This window comes from Schistocerca cancellata, chromosome 4 (genome assembly GCF_023864275.1).
Source record: "Schistocerca cancellata isolate TAMUIC-IGC-003103 chromosome 4, iqSchCanc2.1, whole genome shotgun sequence".
Classification (NCBI taxonomy): domain Eukaryota; kingdom Metazoa; phylum Arthropoda; class Insecta; order Orthoptera; family Acrididae; genus Schistocerca; species Schistocerca cancellata.
The window spans coordinates 618,928,411-618,952,787 of record NC_064629.1 but is presented as its reverse complement, the minus strand read 5'-3'; the positions used below and the strand labels follow the sequence as shown (position 1 = coordinate 618,952,787).

The window sequence follows — 24,377 nt, the reverse complement described above, 5'->3', positions numbered from 1 at the left end:
TGACGTTATTTAAAAACAATGTTTGCTTCAGTTTCTCTCCTTCCCTGAGGCGCAGGTGTAATCACGGGGACTTCCCTTTTCTCTCGCTTTTCACCCCCTCCATCCTCCTTTGTAAGCTTATCAAACTGTTACCCACAACTCGTACCTCCTCATTAGCCCTAAAATCACACCATCACCCTAGACGCTCCCCTTCCAAATGCATCAACAAAGTGAACGAACACAAAAAGCTTTTTCACAAAGCATTCTACTGATTTTTTTATAGTTCAGCGCAATAAAACAAAAACTAAGCTATCTTTTTTCTGGCGTGTTAGTATAAAAAAGAGATATTCATCCACATATCTGCCTCTGTAACAACCACTCAATCTAAATTACAAAAATAAACAGTTTCTTTACTTTTATTTTCATATAAAAACAGTTTTCTGAAGTACAGAATAACAGCATTTATAAAATAATTAATTACAATAGAAAATAGCTATACAGTGATGTGACCTAATATTTAACACAGAATGGGAAGGTTCAGTTAAAAGAAAAAAATTAAATTCAAATAAATATAAACATCTGTGTTAAAATACACTCCTGGAAATTGAAATAAGAACACCGTGAATTCATTGTCCCAGGAAGGGGAAACTTTATTGACACATTCCTGGGGTCAGATACATCACATGATCACACTGACAGAACCACAGGCACATAGACACAGGCAACAGAGCATGCACAATGTCGGCACTAGTACAGTGTATATCCACCTTTCGCACCAATGCAGGCTGCTATTCTCCCATGGAGACGATAGTAGAGATGCTGGATGTAGTCCTGTGGAACGGCTTGCCATGCCATTTCCACCTGGCGCCTCAGTTGGACCAGCGTTCGTGCTGGACGTGCAGACCGCGTGAGACGACGCTTCATCCAGTCCCAAACATGCTCAATGGGGGACAGATCCGGAGATCTTGCTGGCCAGGGTAGTTGACTTACACCTTCTAGAGCACGTTGGGTGGCACGGGATACATGCGGACGTGCATTGTCCTGTTGGAACAGCAAGTTCCCTTGCCGGTATAGGAATGGTAGAACGATGGGTTCGATGACGGTTTGGATGTACCGTGCACTATTCAGTGTCCCCTCGACGATCACCAGTGGTGTACGGCCAGTGTAGGAAATTGCTCCCCACACCATGATGCCGGGTGTTGGCCCTGTGTGCCTCGGTCGTATGCAGTCCTGATTGTGGCGCTCACCTGCACGGCGCCAAACACGCATACGACCATCATTGGCACCAAGGCAGAAGCGACTCTCATCGCTGAAGACGACACGTCTCCATTCGTCCCTCCATTCACGCCTGTCGCGACACCACTGGAGGCGGGCTGCACGATGTTGGGGCGTGAGCGGAAGACGGCCTAACGGTGTGCGGGACCGTAGCCCAGCTTCATGGAGACGGTTGCGAATGGTCCTCGCCGATACCCCAAGAGCAACAGTGTCCCTAATTTGCTGGGAAGTGGCGGTGCGGTCCCCTACGGCACTGCGTAGGATCCTACGGTCTTGGCGTGCATCCGTGCGTCGCTGCGGTCCGGTCCCAGGTCGACGGGCACGTGCACCTTCCGCCGACCACTGGCGACAACATCGATGTACTGTGGAGACCTCACGCCCCACGTGTTGAGCAATTCGTCGGTACGTCCACCCGGCCTCCCGCATGCCCACTATACGCCCTCGCTCAAAGTCCGTCAACTGCACATACGGTTCACGTCCACGCTGTCGCGGCATGCTACCAGTGTTAAAGACTGCGATGGAGCTCCGTATGCCACGGCAAACTGGCTGACACTGACGGCGGCGGTGCACAAATGCTGCGCAGCTAGCGCCATTCGACGGCCAACACCGCGGTTCCTGGTGTGTCCGCTGTGCCGTGCGTGTGATCATTGCTTGTACAGCCCTCTCGCAGTGTCCGGAGCAAGTATGGTGGGTCTGACACACCGGTGTCAATGTGTTCTTTTTTCCATTTCCAGGAGTGTATATCCTCAACGGAGTAAAATAAATAACATTACCCCCTATTGATGAAATGTTTGAGTACAACGACATAAATATTTGGCTCACTTAAATCAGTTTTTCCTCATTTTGGAATCTCCAAGATCTCCGTTATTATAGTGAAATCAATGTTTCGTGTTTTATCATTTTTGATAAATACTGTTACCAAATCAAATAATTATTCCTGATTCATTGCAGAGTGGAAGCAATTTTTTAACTTTTTAGTTAGGAAAACGAACAGTCGACGTAGTTCAAATCAACATAGTCTGTGCTAGAAACAAAAGAGAAACGTCATAAGGTAATTTCATGGTTTCATCTTTTTATAAAATTATATTAATCAGTGGTGTCAAACACTAATACGGGTTATGTCGTTCCATATGCATATATACAGTGTGACAATTATTGAACTATGTGAAATAAAATCGTCATAACGTATGAACGGTTTGCGTTAGGACGTTCAAACTGCATGATCGACCGCGGGGCATATTGGGAATTAGTACACGCGTTATGATTAGGTTTAGCGACGAAGCCCACTTTGGTTTGGATGGGTTCGTCAGTAAGTAAAATTGGCGCATTGGGGGGGGGGGGGGGGGGGGTCTGAGAATCTGCATTTTGCGATCGAGAAATCTCTTCATCCCACGGAATGATCGATGCGATGTTTCTTGATGGCAAGGTGAATACCAAACGGTACGTGAAGATTTTGGAAGATGATTTCATTCCCATATTCAAAGTGACCCTGACTTCTACAAGATGTGGTTCATGCAAGACGGAGCTCGACCCCATCGAAGCAGGAGAGTTTTTGATGTCCTGGAGGAGCACTTGGGGACCGCATTCTGGATCTGAGGTACCCAGAGGCCACTGGCATGGGCCTCAATTGGCCGCCATATTCTCCGAATCTGAACAGAAGTGACACATTTTTGTACTCCTATATCAAAGACAAGGTGTGCAGCAATAACCCCAAAATCATTGCCGAGATGAAAGCAGCCATTCAAGAGATCATCAACAGCATCGATGTTCCGACACTTCAGCGAGTCATGCAGAATTTCGCTATTCGTCTGCGCCGTATCATCGCCAAGGATGGTAGGCATATCGAACATGTCATAACCTAAATCCGAATATCTGTAGTGACGTTTACATCTTGAATAAAGTGCGTGCACGCCGTAGTTTGTAAATAATTTACGTTATTTTTCATATAGTTCAATAACTGTCACCCTGTAGCTTTCTTCATTCGGTGAAAACACATAGCTAATTATTGACAGTTGGTGACTATTATGATGTAAAAGTGTGTCACTTACATCTAGTTACTGACTCTGTCATTCTCTCGTTTTTGCAAAGGGGTTCTTTATGCTTTTTTAATTGTTTCGTTAGGGAATATTCAACTTATTTTCCACATTTCACAGATACTGAAAGATGGAATGATGTGTCCGTATCTGCTATTCAAAATCAGTTCGATTCGACGCCCACATGGGTTAGAACCATTGTTGATGCCAGAGGTGGCAATTCCATATACTGAATTTCGCAGTCGCAATACCCCCAAATCATCTACAAATTTGATCGTGTATTGTCCCTACTACGCTGTATACGCATTTTAAGGATAATTTCGTTATTTACTGCCCTTCCTTGTACTGCAGTTTTAATAGTCAGCAGTGTATTATGGACCAATGCTGCCTACACTCCTTTAGCTTTGTCATTACGTGCATCGTCCTTCGTGTCAGAGATCTATCCTTGAGATACAGAGTTATCGTCAAATACAAATTGTAGCGCTTGTACACTTACACATGTGTACCTGTCTGTGGCAGAAGCTTTGATTCATGAAAATGAGTTCCCAAACTATTTACTTTCCATTTTATTATAGGACTTATTTATTTCCAGGTTAATTTCAGATTTATCTTCATCAGATAATATTAATCTTTGCCATTCTGAAGGTTTAATGCCTGGTTTCTTTGCAAGTTGTGTGTGTGTGTTTTGGGACGAGTTAAACGGCGATTCTTCTCTTCAAGTTTTGTTACTGTCGCATAACCTTATTTTCGTGTTTAAGAGAGGGGATACCTTCTCAAGAAACACCTCTTCTCTCTGCTTCACATCGAGGACTTTCTAGCACCGTTATGACCTGCTACAACGAAAAACATTTGCTTGTCCCGGTGAATTTGTAGGGGAACTACTCTCTTAATCTATGTTTATAGTATGAGTGTTGAAGTTATTTCATGAACTATCAAAACCATCTATATAACTGTATAGACCTGATATTGATACAATTGAGGTTTGTCAGGTGCCCCAGAATTTACACCATAACAGCATTCCACCCACTTGGCACGTATCTCATCTTGAGCTTGGTATATTTCTGTAAAGATTTGTACATTCCTTGCACTACATGTGGTGAAGACAAGATATCCACTCCATTCGAAACACGACGTTCTATTATCGCACCCACCGTAGATTTATGAAACACGTCCAGAATTTACGTTAACATAGGACTGGCGGCCATAATCAGTCCGCACTGTCCGCAGATCAGGGACTTTGCGTTCACCACGTCCGCACTCAGCCAGTCCTGGGCCAGTTCCCTAAGGTTGTACAAACGACGAAGAACGCGTGATTATCTAATTCAAGAGATGCGACGTGCATCAACCCCCACCAAAATACAGTGCCCCCCCCCCTCCCTACGTTCATCACGTAGTACTTCATTGTCTATTCTGGCGAATTTTTTCTCCGTCACGTAATCACACTGGTGCTTAAGTGTACATGATTACTTGAAAATAAAGTTCATTATTGAGGAGTGCCACGTATTTTCATTCTGACTGCTGCCAAAATCTGTATTTTTCACGGCAGCAGCTACAGAAATTTTCATCGGACTTCCCGTCATCACTTGAACCGGAGTTTCTGTCCCCCCATATATTACAAAATTTGCATCTTCAAGTAGAAAATGATCGCAGTTCCCATGGCAGTTTTCGAGAAAAACATTATAAAACGCAAGCGTACTACACGTTGGTAGCCGTTCCGATGTAGTGGTTACTGCAACCACTCTTTCATCTGTATGGTAAGATTTCAATTATTACTTTTTGACGGACAACTTAACATCTCTTTGGCCGGCCATCTATACCTTATTCTCGCACAAACATCTCTTATTTAATATTTATTTCATCATATTTACAGTCTATTAATCAATGCGAGTCTGCTGTTCATTTGCAACACGAGTTACATATGTACATCTTGTAGATACCTGTTTAAATAGTTCGGAATATTAACAATAGCTTCAAACCACATTTATTCTCTAATGAAATATCTAGCAAGATTTCTCAACGTTCCTGCAGCTTTCTGTGAGATGTAGCAACACGTATATAACATAGTCTCTCACTTCAATATTTTATCATATCCCACTAGTGAAGAAGTTCTTATAACGTTTTCATGTCCTTATAAATACACTGACTGACAAAAAAAAAAAGAACGTAAGGCACATACAAGAGGAGTAATAAACGAAATGAAACTTCACCGATTGAGAGGATATGTGATGTTATTTCAGTGATTAAAAAATCGAGTTAAATTTTCGAAGAGCTTGGCAACAATAGCCTACTTATAAGTATGATGCTGCAACCCACTCTGACCTTGCCGCATGCCCTACTTTGGCTGGGAATGGGGTTATAATGCTGTTGCATCCTCTCCGAAGATAAACTGACCCACAACTGCTTTAGATGGTGCATGATATCCTGCGCGATGGCAGTGAGCTTTTCCCATAGATTTTCTATTGGGTGCTTACTCGACACGGAAGTACCTCAACATCACGTAGACAGTTCATGGAGACACGCGAATTTGTTGGACGAACATTGTCATCTTGAAAAATGGCACCACGATACTGTCACACGGGAAGAACTACACAGGAGGAATGTTGCCCGTGACGCACCGTTGTGCCATCAGAGTTCCCTCCATCACTACCAGCTGTGCCCTGAAGTCATATCGGGTGGTTCCCTACGCAATGACGCCGCAGTAACACCGAAAACCCTAACCAAAACACTGGAAAAATGTTACCTCTCCCCAGGTCGCCGTCATACTCGATGATGATGGTAATCTGGGATAGTGCAGAAACGCGATTCATCCATGAACACAATGGGATGCAGCCCATGCTTCCGGTCACAGTACCATTTTAAATGCAACCGTTCGTGTTGTTATGTTAACACCAGTGCTCGTTTGCGACAATAACTGCATAGTCTGGCTGCTGCTACTCTCCGACCATTGGTGTGGGACGACACAGAATGTTGCAGGGAGTCCATTACTTGTTCTCAGATGGCAAGTGCAGATGTGAAGGGGTTATGACGATGGTCATCTGGGATCACGCAGAGCTACGATTCACCGCTGAACATAATGCAATCCCATTAGTCAGCAGACCATGCTTCCCCGTGATGACACGTCTCCAAAAGCAGCCGTTTGTACTGTAGTGTTAACAGCAGCCTACAAATGGGACAGTAATTCCTTAGTCTAAGTGCTGATAGTCTTCGACCCATGATGACGCTGACACAGAATGATGCAAGGAGTCCATTACTTGTTATCGGGCAGGCGCAGATGTGAAGAGGTTATGAGGTGCTTGGTGCATAATACTGTGATCATCCCCTGTGGTGGTCAAACGTGGTCGACTGGAACCTTGTCGACGGGATGCTTTCAGGTGCTGATAACGCTGTTTCATACGAGTACGCAGCATCTTTGCGTCCTTCACAGTGATCACGCAACGTCTGTCGCTGTTCAAGACCCTTATATACCTGACTCGTAATAACACTAAAACCACAAACAACACTAATGCAACTTGGTTGTCGTTCTACCTGTCACAGGGAATTGCAACGCTAATCATTTGCGTACCCGTCGATGGTATATACTTCTACGAAGTTACATCAATATCCGATTACGTCTTCCGGGTGCTTCGCTTTCTTTGTCAGCTAGTGTTAATCAAATACATTGAAACGGCGTTTCCGAAGTTACTGATCTATATTTATTCTACACAAGCCATTTCGCACATAGTTACAAAATGAGGGAACATCAAAAAATTAAATACAACAAAGAAAAAGTATAAATCGATCTTTCTTTGAGATTTGTTCATATTTCTGTGAATAAATAATTCATGCCGCCCCATTACTTTGTTCATTACTTTACCTTCTTCCTGTTTACTTTATACTTACTATAGTTTTTCATGGCTGTTTATATTCTCTAGCCTGCAAATGTATTTTCAGAAATATTTTAAAGAATCATTTACGTAATAAGATACACAAAAAAATTGCGTTTTTTTTTTTTTTTTTTTTTTTTTTTTTTTTTTTTTTTTTTTTGCAAACCGTATGTCCGAAGTGAGTAGTAATGTCCCTTGCACCAGTGGAACGCATTACGCTGGTTCATTTGTGGGACAGTTCGCTTATTGTGGTGCCTATACGTTGCTGGCGTATTTTCCTCGACTTCACTAATTAGCGATAATGGCCTTAATTAGCCCTGTCACGGACGCCAAGTGCAGTGCACTGTTCTCTGCGGGCGCAGTTTCGTGGGAGAGCTGGAAGAGGCGCACAGAAAAGCTTTTTATGCCTTGGCTGTGTACCTAGAATCACTTGCGCCGCCTTGGCTACCGCCTCGTGGAGCAGTATGGTTGCCGGCGGGTCGAACAAAACAACCCCATTCTCACTGTTCCCTGGCTGAGCAGCTGACGCACCCTCCCACGCTACCTAACCTTTGTTGCGTTACATCTTCTGTAGCGTTTCTTCTCCTACTACCTTCACATTACTTAAGAACACAGAGTCTCCGTAATTATTACTCTGACACACGAATGACGATCTTACGAAAGTAATTAACCTCCCTCCAACCAACTTCGGGACAGAATGAGTAGACAATAATGCAGGTGCTACAAGAATATATATATTATAAATTCTCAGCGTAAATTGTAAAGGTACTTTTAATGGAAGATGTCGTGTTCGTCGCGGTGTGCTCAAATGGTTCAAGCTCCTTCCATCCAGTTTGTTTGCTTCCCATCAGTCTTGAAAAGACAATGTATGTACCACTGAACGCACTTCACCCGAAAAAACAGGACAGACACAACTGTAAAACATACAAATGCTTAATTACAATGTTAACTTCCACGTGTGCCTAACGAAATTATTTAACGTGTTTTCAGTTTAGCTGTACATCCTCGCAAATCTGCAAAACGTGTGACACAGTTTCAAGGTGTTACTTCTGGTGTGATTTTTTTATGCTAAATCATGCTACACAGAAAAAAGAGAGGGCTCCAAGTTCGAACTCCGGTATTTTCAAGTAAAGGAGAGTTAGTTAGATAATCAACCATTTCGAAAAGGTGCAATTGAACTAACACTGACGCGTGGAATATGTTTTGTCAAATTTACTGATACTCACTGTTCAACTGCTTGCAGAGCTTGTAAATAGCAATTTTATGTACCTAGAGAGTTCTTCAGAGCGATATACGTCTCGGCATTTACATTTTATCAGTTTACAATCTCTCCACCAATTTCAAGGTAGTCAAGAAATCGTATCCAAATATAATAACGTTTACTAAGAATGAGATTTTCACTCTGCAGCGGAGTGTGCGCTGATATGCAACTTCCTGGCAGAGTAAAACTGTGTGCCGGGCCGAAATTCGAAGTCGGGACCTTCGTCTTTCGCGGGCAAGTGCTCTACCAACTGAGCTACCAAAGCACGACTCACGCCCCGTCCTCACAGCTTTACTTCTGCCAGTACCTCGTCTCCTACTTTCCAAACTTTACAGAAGCTCTCCTGCGAACCTTGCAGAACTAGCACTCCTGAAAGAAAGGATATTGCGGAGACATGGGTTAGCCACAGCCTGGGGGATGTTTCCAGAATGAGATTTTCACTCTGCAGCGGAGTGTGCGCTGATATGAAATTTCAGGAGTGCTAGTTCCGCTAGGTTCGCAGGAGAGCTTCTGTAAAGTTTGTAAAGTAGGAGACAAGGTACTGGCAGAAGTAAAGCTTTGAGGACAGAGTGTGAGTCGTGCTTGGGTAGCTCAGTTGGTAGAGCACTTGCCCGGGAAAGGCAAAGGTCCCGAGTTCGAGTCTCGGTCCGGCACACAGTTTTAATCTGCCAGGAAGTTTCAATGTTTACTAAATTTAAAATATCGTATTTACGTAAGACAGGAAGTACTATTTAGCCGAAACTCTTTAATTCAGTGTCTCTTTCACTGAAATAACTGTGAGAGCAAGAACCAATGAATTTACACATCTTCTTAGCTTTATCACAGACGTCGTCGAGTCTTGGTGATGGATAAAACGTTGACGTAATATGGCAGTGCAAATCTAGTTGTTTCTGTTGCTGGAATCAGGTCTTCAACTTGGAATATTAGATAGCTCTGGGTTGATACAGGTCTACTGGACCCTCAACCCATGAAAAATCATTACTATCGATTGTTCCTCTTCACAAACCACATAGTCTCCATCCACAGACAACACCTCTGCTACATCACACAGCCAGAGGGTTTCTATAGGCAGAAGGGTCTGCCAGAATCGTATTGTGTTATCGGTTGGCTACAATGAACTGTCTATTACCAGTCTGTACATTGTTGCTCTCAGAATTTTGAAATTTTTGTATTTTCTGTACACATGAATCGCTACTGACAATTATGCTTTTCCCAAGCATTAAACAGTGCTCGCTTACATTTAACTGAACTATAAATTACTCACATTTAAAACTAAGTCTTTCGCGTTCCTTGCGACCAGTGCCGCACACGATTATTTCTTGAACAAGGTGCTGTTGGTTGTTCACTCAACTCGGCCCAAGACCTAATTTGTATCACGCCATTCCTGTATGACTCGACAGAATGGTTTAACTGTAATCGATTTCAGCTAATCCAGATATTACACTACTACATATGTTAGTGACAAGCGGCCAACCTCTTCCACCTCCATTGAAGAGAGTGTGTGTGTGTGTGTGTGTGTGTGTGTGTGTGTGTGTGTGTGTGTGTGGTTGGAGCGTATGAGCGCTCAATAGCAAAGTTATCAGCGCCCTTACACTCCTTAAAACAAACGAATGTGGGTAAAATCTCATGCACGCGAGTTGACCACACAATCACCCTATCTCAAGTGCACTAAAACAACGGAGAAACAGTAAAAGTAGCTACATAGAAGATCAAAACACAAGTAAAACGACATGGGAGCTAAAAGAAAGGCACAAGGAAATGTAACTGGCTGACCACTCACTAATAAAATGGATGCGCCAGTCACACTGTTAACCCATTAAAACCGTCTCTTTAATATCCTGGGACAATTTTACGTTTCACAAAATTTAAAACTCAAACCACATTCGTTTGAACGTTACTTAAAATAGAGGGCAGATCCGTCGGCAAATCCGCCGCAGCCCGCTGATCTGAAAATAAAATACAGTCCAGTAGAATGTGGCACACAGTAATCTGTACGCCACTAGCACCACACGCTGGAGGATCCTCTTGCCGGAGCAAGAAACCATGCGACATCCTGTCGATGTGGCTGGAAGGAAGTACGCGACGGCAGAGTTGTGGGTCTTACAACACGGAGCTTGTTGTCGACCACTTCCAGTCAGTCGTCTTCTCATCGAAGCATGACTTTGTACCGCAACAGAGAGGTAATAGCACGCAGGGGGATGGCACACTGAAACACCTGAGGATCACGACACGCCTCCTTGGCTCCTCGACCCCTTTCGTTCCCCGCAGTGCTCATGTGCCCAGGTACCCAACAGAAAGACACCTCCGTCCCGAGTCGTTGTAGTTGGAGGAGGGCATCCTGTATATTCTGGAATACTTTATCTGCTGGGTACAAACGTAAAGAGTGAAGGGCACTCAGAGAATCGAAACAGACAAGAAATTTAGCACTGGAAGAACGTCTCATCCGTTCCAATGCCCGCAAGATCACGTGTAATTCTGCATCGAAGACAGTAAAGTATTCAGGCACTCGGACCTTGAAGACACGATCCGGGAAAACAACAAAGCAACCAACTGAAGTCCACTGTTTAAACCCATCTGTAAAAGCAGCTGCACACGTATAGTACTTATATAAAATGTCAGAAAAATATCGCATTAAAAACAGAAGTAGGAGTGAAATCTCTCTTGTACCGCATCAAACATAAAATTACTGTGGGCCTCTGCAGTAACCAGGGGCCATATTCTGTATCGTTCATACCGATCGGTGTGGTAGGTTAGTTTCGGTAGTGACGTCATTTCGGTTCTTTATCGAAATATCCTATTCACTAAGCTTCTGAGACTTGTTACTGAACGGACCTCCCACCGATTTTACGACAATTGTACCGAGAGGTTTTGGTTTTCAGTGTGGCCCTGTCGATCGGTGAGCTGTGGTTTATGTACAACTATAATTTATTATTTTAAACATATTTAGCGGTTTTAGCTTTGGATTTAGTGATTTTGTTACTAAAGAATCACCAGAGGACGCATCCGGTTGGAAAGTGAGTTCATAATAGACTATTTTCCTTTTTTAGGAAGATGGTTAGGTTAGGTTGTTACTGTGAATGATTACATACAAAAAAAAAAGAAAAAAAACGTTTTCGATCAATATTCTCTCGAAATATGTCTCATTTTTATGCAAATAAGAGTTTAAAGATCATTAAATATCAAGACATTGGGTCTGCTTACGTATATTACATGAGTGTGAACTGATGTTACTGGTGACTGTGTACTTTTCCCAGAAATGGTTTAGTTAGTAATTATCGAAACGTGTTTACAACTTTCAAGTAACAATGGGAAGCAATTATTTGAAGCCTGATATTGGAAACCTTCCAAACTATCACGCATTTATGACTTACGCAGCACCGTTTGCCAACGAAGTCAGCCTACGTTCCTCTACACAATAGTACGTGAACTGAGCACTATGTTTCTGTGGTTTGGCGTGGCCAAGTGGTTAGCGCCCGGGAATGCGGCACGGAAAGAACACGGGTTCGCGCGCGGATGGGTGTTCTGAGACATTGTTATTCGTGTTAGTTAAGATTTTTCTTCAGTATTTGTTATTACTTACATGTAAGAGCGTATTTCCTCAGTAATGACATCGTCATTTCTGTGTGTTTAAAATGCGAAATATGAAACTGCTGTGAGTGAAACAACCGACAGTGACCTTTACATTTTTTTCAGAAATAATTCACCATTTTTTCAGAATATGTAGCGAATTCCGAGTATGCGGTTAGACAGGAATCTAAGAGCACAACTTAAATTACTGGTAATGTAACTAGCAGCAGTCATCTTCATAATCTTGCTTGTCACAAGTATTTATCTGCGATAGAATCCTCAACCACAGTAGACAGAGATGAAAGATTTCCGCCGTAATATTTTTAACTTAGCACCATATACGAAACATTTTCATTCATGAGATGCATGTTATAAACTTCGACAAACTGCAGGAGCTCTCTAAAATGCGTTTTTTTTTTCAATTTTGTTTTTAATACCCAAATCGTTGACGTATCATATAGGGAAGTGGGCCACTTATTCATTTGGATCTCTAAGAGCGAGTTATAATCCCATTCTGTTTATCTTCTTATTTTTTGAAACTCTCATACATCTATAAAAACACCCGAAAATTGATTCTTAGTACAATGTGGTACTACACACTTTTCCTAACTCATTTTCCGAAACGTAAAAACCAAAACACGATGTCAGTGTGAATGAGAATAAGATGACATAATGAGACATTTACGACAATCTGCAGAATACAGTCAAATACGCTATCGTTATTATGCACCCATGGAAACATGCGGTCAGGGACTCTGTAAAAATATCTATGCATTTCAGCTTAGAATCATGGAAATGAATATACTGCGCCTGATATTGTTAAGGAGGAGACAAGAGCGATGAAGGCGGGCACGTCAGGTTGATCAAATGCGGCGTCATGCTTTATGGCAACATAAACGCAATTTTCGATACATCGAAGAATAGCGCGCCTGTGTCGTCTGCTAGCCGCTTTTTCCTCGTGGCACTGTGTGCGCTGCAGTGCGCATGCGCGGATCTGCGGCCACTTGCTTTTGATTACACTATTGGCCATTAAAATTGCTACACCAAGAAGAAACGCAGATGATAAACAGGTATTCATTGGACAAATATACACTCCTGGAAATTGAAATAAGAACACCGTGAATTCATTGTCCCAGGAAGGGGAAACTTTATTGACACATTCCTGGGGTCAGATACATCACATGATCACACTGACAGAACCACAGGCACATAGACACAGGCAACAGAGCATGCACAATGTCGGCACTAGTACAGTGTATATCCACCTTTCGCAGCAATGCAGGCTGCTATTCTCCCATGGAGACGATCGTAGAGATGCTGGATGGAGTCCTGTGGAACGGCTTGCCATGCCATTTCCACCTGGCGCCTCAGTTGGACCAGCGTTCGTGCTGGACGTGCAGACCGCGTGAGACGACGCTTCATCCAGTCCCAAACATGCTCAATGGGGGACAGATCCGGAGATCTTGCTAGCAAGGGTAGTTGACTTACACCTTCTAGAGCACGTTGGGTGGCACGGGATACATGCGGACGTGCATTGTCCTGTTGCAACAGCAAGTTCCCTTGCCGGTCTAGGAATGGTAGAACGATGGGTTCGATGACGGTTTGGATGTACCGTGCACTATTCAGTGTCCCCTCGACGATCACCAGTGGTGTACGGCCAGTGTAGGAGATCGCTCCCCACACCATGATGCCGGTTGTTGGCCCTGTGTGCCTCGGTCGTATGCAGTCCCGATTGTGGCGCTCACCTGCACGGCGCCAAACACGCATACGACCATCATTGGCACCAAGGCAGAAGCGACTCTCATCGCTGAAGACGACACGTCTCCATTCGTCCCTCCATTCACGCCTGTCGCGACACCACTGGAGGCGGGCTGCACGATGTTGGGGCGTGAGCGGAAGACGGCCTAACGGTGTGCGGGACCGTAGCCCAGCTTCATGGAGACGGTTGCGAATGGTCCTCGCCGATACCCCAGGAGCAACAGTGTCCCTAATTTGCTGGGAAGTGGCGGTGCGGTCCCCTACGGCACTGCGTAGGATCCTACGGTCTTGGCGTGCATCCGTGCGTCGCTGCGGTCCGGCCCCAGGTCGACGGGCACGTGCACCTTCCGCCGACCATTGGCGACAACATCGATGTACTGTGGAGACCTCACGCCCCACGTGTTGAGCAATTCGGCGGTACATCCACCCGGCCTCCCGCATGCCCACTATACGCCCTCACTCAAAGTCCGTCAACTGCACATACGGTTCACGTCCACGCTGTCGCGGCATGCTACCAGTGTTAAAGACTGCGATGGAGCTCCGTAGCGCCATTCGACGGCCAACACCGCGGTTCCTGGTGTGTCCGCTGTGCCGTGCGTGTGATCATTGCTTGTACAGCCCTCTCGCAGTGTCCGGAGCAAGTATGGTGGGTCTGACACACCGGTGTCAATGTGTTCTTTTTTCCATTTCCAGGAGTGTATTATACTAGAACTGACATGTGATTTCATTTTCACACAATTTGGGTGCATAGATCCTGAGAAATAAGTACCCAGAACAACCACCTCTGGCCGTAATAACGGCTTGATACGCCTGCGCATTTAGTCAAACAAGGCTTGGATGGCGTGTACAGGTACAGCTGCCCATGCAGCTTCAACACGGTACCACAGTTCATCAAGAGTAGTGACTGGCGTATTGTGACGAGCCACTTGCTCGGCCACCATTGACCAGATGTTTTCAATTAGTGAGAGATCTGGAGAATGTGCTGGCCAGGGCAGCAGTCGAACATTTTCTGTATCCAGAAAGGCCCGTACAGGACGTGCAACATGCGTTCGTGCATTATCCTGCTGAAATGTAGGGTTTCGCAGGGATCGAATGAAGGGTGGAGCCACGGGTCGTAACACATCTGAAATGTAACGTCCACTGTTCAAAGTGCCGTCAATGCGAACAAGAGGTGACCGAGACGTGTAACCAATGGCACCCCATACCATCACACCGGGTGATACGCCAGTATGGCGATGACGAATACACGCTCTAATGTGCGTTCACCGCGATGTCGCCAAACACGGATGTGACCATCATGATGCAGTAAACAGAACATGGATTCATCCGAAAAAATGACGTTTTGCCATTCGTGCACCCAGGTTCGTCGTTGAGTACACCATCGCACGCGCTCCTGTCTGTGATGCAGCGTCAAGGGTAACCGCAGCAATGGTCTCCGAGCTGATAGTCCATGCTGCTGCAAACGTCGTCGAACTGTTCGTGCAGATGGTTATTGTGTTCCGAACGTCCCCATCTGTTGACTCAGGGACCGAGACGTGGCTGCACGATCCATTGCAGTCATGCGAATAAGATGCCTGTCATCTCGACTGCTAGTGATACGAGGCCGTTGGGATCCAGCACGGCATTCCATGTTACCCTCCTGAACCCACCGATTCCATATTCTGCTAACAGTCATTGGATCTCGACCAACGCGAGCAGCAGTGTCGCGATACGATAAAGCGCAATCACGATAGGCTACAATCCAACCTTTATCAAAGTCGGAAACGTGATGGTACGCATTTCTCCTCCTTACGCGAGGCATCACAACAATGTTTCATCAGGCAACGCCGGTCAATTGCTGTTTGTGTATGAGAAATCGGTTGGAAACTTTCCTCATGTCAGCACGTTGTAGGTGTCGCCACCGGCGCCAACCTTGTGTGAATGCTCTGAAAAGCTAATCATTTGCATATCATAGCATCTTCTTCCTGTCGGTTAAATTTCGCGTCTGTAGCACGTCATCTTCGTGGTGTAACAATTTTAATGGCCAGTAGTGTAGCTTGCGCGACGCGAACCGACAACAGTGCTTCAGTTCTCTAGACCGGAATGGTATCGCTTCCGAAATGCATGCTGAATAATTCAGGGGCTCTAATTCTACTACTAGACCGTTCGGTGCGCTTGAGTACCGAAACGATTGGCACAATGGCGGAAAGATACAGAATAGGCACCCAGGGCGGTGGACAGTTAAAACCGTGGACTCGGGGTCGTGCTTGCGCTACTCCAACACATGCTGCTCGCAGATCCCAAATGGCACTGTGACTCGTGGACGTTTGGAGAAAAGTCGTTGCAGAGCTACGAGCAACATTTTGGTATGCGGATCAATTCGGAGCTTCGAGAAACTTACATGCCTGACACACCACGAGGAGCTGCCGCCGGATGGTAAGTGGTGGCTCCCCAGCCTCATCACAGAGACTGGGTGTGCAACTGGTCCTATGAACACCTGTCCATCATGATGGACAGCTTCAATGATATCCAAGTAAGAAGACCTCGCTCATCCATACACCATAACCCATATTCCAGTCACGAACGCACGAAAGCCCTATAAAACTGGAGCAGACGCTTCCTGTCTCCTCCACAAGACCTGTGAGTGTGGCACTTCATGATATTTAGTTCCTTGAGAGATCTGGCTTTCAGGTCTCCCATATGTGGCAAGCACAACAGTTTGGAGTCAAAAATGATGCTCCTTAACCTCACTGAGTCTCTAAAATGAAGAATGGTGTCCCTCATTTACAAGGCAGGTAAATTAAAAATACGATGAGAACGATTATAATGAACACACTTGCACACTTATCAGCAGAAAACTGAAATCTCTTTTGTACAGCCCACTCCTTCAATTTCTGCAATGTAAGTTGCAACTGATGGCTCCCTGAGGAAGGATATAAAACAGCAGAATCGTCCACAATAAGGTGCACTGTACAGGACTCCTTACCATAGACGTGATACTGTTTATGGCTATGGCAAAGGAGTTAACACTTAAAACACTGCCATGAGGGACACCATTGTCCTGCTCAAGTGGATGTACCAGTCTGTCACCATCTTGAGTCCTAAGAAACCACTGAGACAGGAAAAACCGCTAGAAGATGGAAAGCTGGCCACAAAAGGCCCATTGATGCAATCGTGTGAGAATACTGTGTCTCAAAGTTGTGTCATATGCCTTATTGATATTAAAGAAGATGCCTATACAGTGACATTTACGTCACTGCTGAATAGTCACCTCCAGCAGGGTCATGGTGTCGACAGTGCATCGAAATCTCTGCAATCCATACTGAAGTGGCTAAGGAGCTTCCTGATCTTTAACAACCAGACCAGACGATGATTAACCATTCACTCCAGGGGTCTTTCCTGCACAGCTTGTTAAGGCGATAGTCCCGTAACTACTGGGAGTTGTGCGGTCCTTTTCTCGTCTGAGGAGAGGTATCATAATTGCCTCCCTCCACGATTTGGGGAAATTGCCTTTCTGCCATATAAGATTAAAACATTCAAGGAGGATTTCCATTTACGCCGCTGGCAAATGTCGAAACATACAATATCGCATTTGATCGTGACCGGGTGCAGTGTCACGATTCTCGGACAGTGCCGTTTCCAGCTCCCACATGGAGAAGGGGGAGTTGTAGGACTCAGAACTGCCGGATATGAAGTCCCACTCACTTTCCCCCCTCTACAGTCGCACGGTAGCGGCGTAATTTCGGATCCTGTCTTGCATTGGGAGTAGTTTTTGCAAAATGCTCAGCCAACGTCTGAGCGATATCTCCAGGTGCTGTTTGGCGACACCCCTGTTTCAGTACTGCTGCTATTGGTAAACGACTTTCTTTACCGTAAATCCTCAACATGGCTTCCCACACATTTGTAGAACAAGTAGTAGGATTTACAGAGTCCAGGAACGCTTGCCATGATCTTTTCTTGCTTTCTTTAATCACGTGTGGAGCCTTGGCTCTCGCGACTCGAAAGGCAATGAGGTTTTCCGTTGTAGGGCGACATTTATAACGTCCCGCATTGCTGAACGGCGCTCAACAGAACACCAAGCTATAGTTTACACCCTAAGATGACATGAGGAGTTTGGGATACATAAGTCAGTGGCATGATGGATCACACGTGTGATGTGGTCCACCCATTCTTCGATGCTGTCACGATGTTCAAACGCAGCCAGCTGGCTGAACAGCGTCCAGTTACTCCGGCTGACCATCCATTTTGGTGACATCTCTTCAGTTAGTGGTCCATTCAGTAGGTGAATTCAGAGTGGCAAATGGTCATTGGAATGAAAATCATCAGTCACTTCCCATTGAACAGAGTCTGCGAGCCCCAGAGAGCAGAAAGGGAAGTCGATGGGTGAAACTGACCAAGCAGCAGTATAGAAATGAGTGTGAGTGTCTCTGTTGAGGATGCACAGCTTATGAGACATCATGAGGCTCTCCAAAACGGGCCCCAAGGGCGTGTAGAGGTCGAGATCCACAAGACATGATGGGCACTGAAGTCTCCCGATAGCAGAAAAAAATGGTTCAAATGGTTCTGAGCACTATCTGACTTAACATCTGAGGTCATCAGTCCCCTAGAACTTAGAACTACTTAAACCTACCTGACCTAAGGACATCACACACATCCATGCCCGAGGCAGGATTCGAACCTGCGACTATAGCGGTCGCGCGGTTCTAGACTGAAGCGCCTAGAACCGCTCGGCCACACCGACCGGCGGATAGCTGAAAAGATCGTGGTAGTTGTTCCACAAGATCTATTAGAGTCTTAGATTCTGTTGCATCTTGTGAGGTAAATACAGCGAGCAAACAGTGATCCTCTGATACCCATGAATTTCGACAGCATCTGCTTGCAGGCCAATAGCCAGCTGGAGAGCAGAGGAGTGATGTGCGCTGTTGATATACACAGCAACCCCTCCCTTGACTCTGTCCCCAGTCAGGTCATCCTTTTGGAATGGAAGCGCAGGCGTCAGTATCTTTAGAATGTGTTTCTGGTAGTCGCAGGCATGGGCGTCGTCCCTGTGCTAGGAGTTTCAGTTCCTCCATATGTGTCCTGAAACCATTAACGTTCCACTGAACAATGGGATCCATCTATCATGGGGGTAGTACTTTTATACTGACTTTCTTCCGTGGAAGAGAGCCCACAGTGGGTGGAGGCTCAGCCTTGGGGCGAGATGATTGCCCCAGTCCGACATTAAGGTCCATCGCCTCCGAAGAAGATTCGAGAGAGACGTCAGATAGTATAACGTCAACATCGTTTGACTGCGTACTTCCTGTCTCTGTCAGTGGGTGATTGTTCTCCTTCGACTTTGATTTTTCGGTCTGAGGTGGCTTTGGAGGCAAAACCTCGGAAATGGTAGTGGTAGTGGCGCGGTAGCACTGGGCGGTGGACAAGACTTGACCTCTGGAGGACCAGGCAGTTCCATGACATCAGCAGCCACAGCCTTTTCTGAATTTCTGAGGGGAGAGGCAGGTGCATTGACAAACGCAGGTACTAGTGCTGACACTAATAACCTTTATTTGTGTAGTGGCATCGGTTTTCTGGACTGTCTGTTTGAGAGTGGATGAAAAGGAGGCAGCGAATGCAGGCAGCTGCATGGACTTGTATAACTTCTTGACTTCAACATACAGGATGTGCTTTGTCGTTTTGATCTCCTGGATCTTCCGTTCATTAACGAAAACTTCTTGAAGCTACCTTCTTTTCTTTTAACTGTAGTAAATACATTCTGAGAAACAGTATGCATTCTGTTACTGTTGACCAAACCACGATGACTGGCTACACAAGCCCTCTTGTTAGATTGGCTGTACCTTCCAGCGGACCATCCTTTCCGCTGGGAGGAGGAAAAAAAATTTTTGTTGGCTCCATTTCGGTCCCACGATCAGCTAGGGATTTAAGGGGCCACTCAGATAAGTAAGCTGAGTAAGCATTAAACAACTGAGGTGCGACAGTTTCCCCATAAGTTGCCCGCTAACGACTAGTGACCCAGGCGATCAAGCCAAAATCCCTGTTCCCCGAGACACACAACATTACACCAACACGCAGCACGGTGATCGCTGAAGCAGGCCCAGAGCTTACGGTGACAGAAGAGTGGCAGCGCTTAACAGTCCCCAGCTCAGGAACGCCGGGGTCACCAAGCCCGTACTCAGCAAACGAATGCTGAGCCCCTGAGGACACCTCCATTAGAAATTCGGCGTTAAAGTTGATCGAATTTAGGTGTCACCTTAATTTAACCGAAATGTATTTTGTCTATAATGCATGCAGCTGAGCTCCGTGACTGTTCCTTAACTGGATTTAGATCAATAACCACTACCAGTCGCAATAGAGGGTGGTATTATTTAACCCACGAGCGGTTTCGGGCTTGTGCCCATCGTCAAGTGGTTTACACTCAAGTACATTTTCCATACACAGCGAAGGAGAACACAGTTTATGTCAAAAACAAATGATGTGATGTGATTGTGACTAATATACAGTTAACATGTAAAAACGAAATATTTTTGTACAAAAATGTGATGCATGTACTTTGAAAATGATATGGATACACTAGCGTTATGTAAGTACTTTAATATATTGCAGCAAATGTCGCTTATTCACTTTCAGATGTTTCATTTGTGTGTATTTAGTCACCATCGCATAATTTGTTTTTAATTTAAACAGTGATCTCCAACATTGACGATGGAAACATATATCTGAGTGTAAACAACCTGAAAATAGGCACATACCCGAAGTCGGTCGTGTGTTAAATAAAATCGCCTTCTACTGCTACCGGTAGTGGTTGTTATTTCAGACCCTAATTTAACTTAATCTTCCTCCAGTGGAACCACATGAATATATATATATATATATATATATATATATATATATATATATATATATATATATATATATATATATATATATTCGTATTTGAAGAATTTATACTAGTGTATAAAGACAAGACAATGTTTAACGCTGTTGCCAAAACTTCAGAAAATTAATGACATATACGTCAGATTTCCACACGAAGCTGTAATAAACATTCGGAAAGGCATAGCCTATGTATTTTTAATATATATATATATATATATATATATATATATATATATATAGAGAGAGAGAGAGAGAGAGAGAGAGAGAGAGAGAGAGAGAGAGAATATAAACATATGTATGTATAATATACGTGCAGCAGAAACGAAGTTACCAAAAATCTCTATAAGCTATTGGTCGATTTACCCCATATTTTTACACAGTACTCTAACAGACATTCAGACGGACATTGGCTACCTATTTTTTTAAATAACAATGTACAGGTTTTCTGTTAAACCCGACTGCCAGAAAGAAATTGCTGCGCTGAGCAGTGAAAATGTGTGGTTTAGCTTTCTTTCCCACAGCCTGTTTTAACTGCGACAGTATGGCAGTAAAACCACTAGACAAACTGTTTCTCCAATATTATTCTTTCTCCTTGTAACAAACACTGTATACACAACTATGTGCTGTTCTGTTTTCTGCTGTACAGTCGGCTTTAACAGAAAACAGGAAGGTGTTACAAAATTGTTAAGGCTTTCGTAGCCGTTTGTGGACAAACTATCTGGTGGTTTCTGTCTTGGATTTTTCGGGCGACGTTTGTTTGATGGTTTTTCTGACATTTAGCCGGCACGACTGGCTGGCATTGTCAAAGCTTCACCCTCCGTTGTTAGTGGTGGACTGGAGTCGAGCTCGCGGCCGCATATTATATGTGCCTGGCGCGCCAGCATCCAAGGGCTTCTCCGTGGTCACTTCCGGTGCGGTTCTCTTCTTGCTATCTTCAACGGTCGTTCGCTCCAACACGGTAATCCAGTATCCGTTCACCTTGAGGCTTTCTTCTTTCTTGTTGAGGTTTCTCATTTTTGTGTATTTCTGTAGCTCCTCTGATCGAGCGGGTGTGATAGCTCTTCGCTAGAGTCAGAACCCCCGTGTCGGCAAATTTTATCGGCCTCACACAGCGCGGGCTCTGCCATGGCCAATTTCTCCACCTGCCCCACCATGCATCGCCGCTTATGTTCTGTGATCCTGGTGTTGGTTGATCGTCCAGCCATTCCAACATGAAGTTCTCCTTATGTGCAAGGTGTGCGGTATATTTCCGACAATGCAAGTGGGTCCCTTTCCTTCTTTGCCGATCTGAGACACTCTTTGAAACTGACAGACAGCTGCCCTTTCTAGATGTGCTGGTCACAAGGGATGGTGAAAACCTGACACTCAGCATGTATCGAAAACCGACACACACGCACCGATACCTGCACAAACTGTCAAATCTCCACCGGAGCCAGACAAGGGGCATGATTCATACCGTCGTAACGCGAGCGAGACAAATATCTGAGCTGCAGCACCTCAGACGCGAGACGCAACACCTGAAAAGCGTTCTCAGTTGTATAAGAAATGTAACAGATCAAACACTCGGCAAATAAGAAAAAGAAATGTCGGGCACGGCCTTTCTGTCATACATTCACAGAATGACGGACAGAATCGGCCAAATATTGCGCAAACACTGCGTAAATACTATTAATAAACCGATAAAGAACATCAAAGAGTGTCTCAAATCTGCAAAGGAGAAAAGGAATCCACTTGCAATGACGGAACTATACCGCATACCATGCTCATGCGAGAAAGTTTATTATGGAATAACTAGACCAGGATGACAGAATATAACCACCATTGCAGGTTAGCGCAGGTGGAGAAATCGGCTGTGGCAAAGCACGTAGTAAAATTTGCCAACACGAAAGTTCTGACTGTAGAAAAGAGCTATTACACCCGTTTGTACAGAGGATTCCCGTGCTGCAGCGAACGACCGTTGCAGGTAGCAAGAAGAGAACCGCACCGGTAATGACCACGTAGAAACCCTTGGACGTTGTCGCGCCAGGTACGTATAATCTGCGGCCACCATCTTGACTCCAGTCCACAACCAGCAATGGAGCGTGAAGCTTTGACAATGCCATCCACACGTGCTGGTGAAACGTTAGAAAAATCATCAAACAAACGTCGGCCGAAAAACCCGAGACAGTAGCCAATAGGCAGTTTGTGAGAAAATTTTTATTTATGGCTCATCGAACTATAGTTAGAATACTACTACAAATACTACTACAGAATCTCAGTCCCCTAAAACTTTCAAATACTACCCGTTTGCAGATTGAAACTACAAGAAACAATGTCCTCAAAGCTACTACCCTCAGCGGTGCAGCAGCAGGAGAGGTCTCCCATACCTTGTATATCAATGATTCCAACCATTCACCCATTCATTTAAACTCACTTCAATTCCCAATCAAGGTTACGTTGGCAATATCAATAAACAAAGCTCGAAGACGTAGCGTGGGGAAGAGGAAAGTACAGAGTGATTGGTGGGAGGAGGGGAGAAGAAATGGACATAGACAGGGGGAAGGAGGCGATGGGGAGGAGAAGTTGGAGATAGAGGGGGAGGTACCAGGAGATGTAGAGATGTGGGGGAGGAGGAGATAGATAGAGAAGGGGGCAGAAGGAGATTAGTATTTGTATCCAATTCCAGTACATATTTAGCAATTGCGAAGCATTTCCGGGTTCGCTAGTATGTGATAAACAGTATGTGAGAGGGGACTTAAACGACAGTCTGAAGCAAGATAGGACGGAGCGAATCTCATGGCGCATCTTCCATACGCGTGCACCATCTTGCAGATAGAAAGATTATGTGTAAATCGCAAGTGAAATACGTGTTTCTTCTACCTACAAGAACCTAGGTACTTAGAGCTTTGGTCAAGGACGATCGATGCCCTCAAAAGGCACACGGTTTCAAAGTAGTTTGTCTTGATCTGAGTAGAGTCAAGCATTCGAACCATTAAGGTTCGCTACTCCAAACAACAGTCACATAAAGGCAATAGTCAGCTTAGTAGGACCCCAGTAACCGAACGTTGCACGTTCCTGTCCCATATCATAGGTTAAAGTAACATGGAATTAACATTTCATCCCTCAAGATTCGGTAATTAAAGCACTGATTAACCGACTGAAACAAATTTTCAGTGTGTACTGAATTTTAAGTTTTCACTGATTATCGTCAAACGTGACAGCGATTTCCATCAAACAATGACTGCAATCCCCCAATCTCAGTGGTACCAAAGCAAAGTCAAGTGCAATCGAGATCGAGCTTATCACGTTATAGGCTAATGTCGAGCCATTATTGTTCTGCTACATGTTGATAACCATTTATGTTCAACATCAGGTAAGCTATCTCAGATTTAATAATTCATGTTTCGCGAAATGCTTCCGTAAGACGTGACGAAGATAAAAGAAAGTTAACCAGCGAAGTACCGTGCAGGATTAGTGACATTATCCGATTTACGTACCCAAAAAATACAAATAATAATGACTGTATGTACAGATTATCACAGCTGAACAACATATCGTCTGAACAAGAAACTGAGTGAGGTGGCGCACTAGTTAGCACACTGTATTCGCATTCATGAGGACGAAGGGTCAAATCACTGTCCGGCCATCCATACTTAGTTTTCCCGTGATTTCCCTAAATCGCTCCAGGCAAATTCCAGAATGGTTCCTTTGGAAAGGGCATGGCCGATTTCCTTCCCCATCCATTCGTAAGCCGAGCTTGAGCTTTTCCATTCAGTTTCTCGGAAACAGGCCAGATAAAGGAAATGACGC

The 24,377-nt window shown here is 44.7% G+C and overlaps 1 protein-coding gene and 1 non-coding gene across 2 annotated transcripts in view; both read left to right on the top strand.

Moving 5' to 3' along the window:
* Positions 1–24,377, top strand: part of LOC126184351 (ly6/PLAUR domain-containing protein 6B-like) — a 396,952-nt gene that overhangs the window by 262,737 nt on the left and 109,838 nt on the right. The gene's annotated exons all lie outside the window — the stretch shown is intronic.
* Trnas-gga (transfer RNA serine (anticodon GGA)) lies at positions 8,991–9,065 on the top strand. The gene has a single exon. It is a non-coding gene; the product is annotated as a tRNA-Ser (tRNA).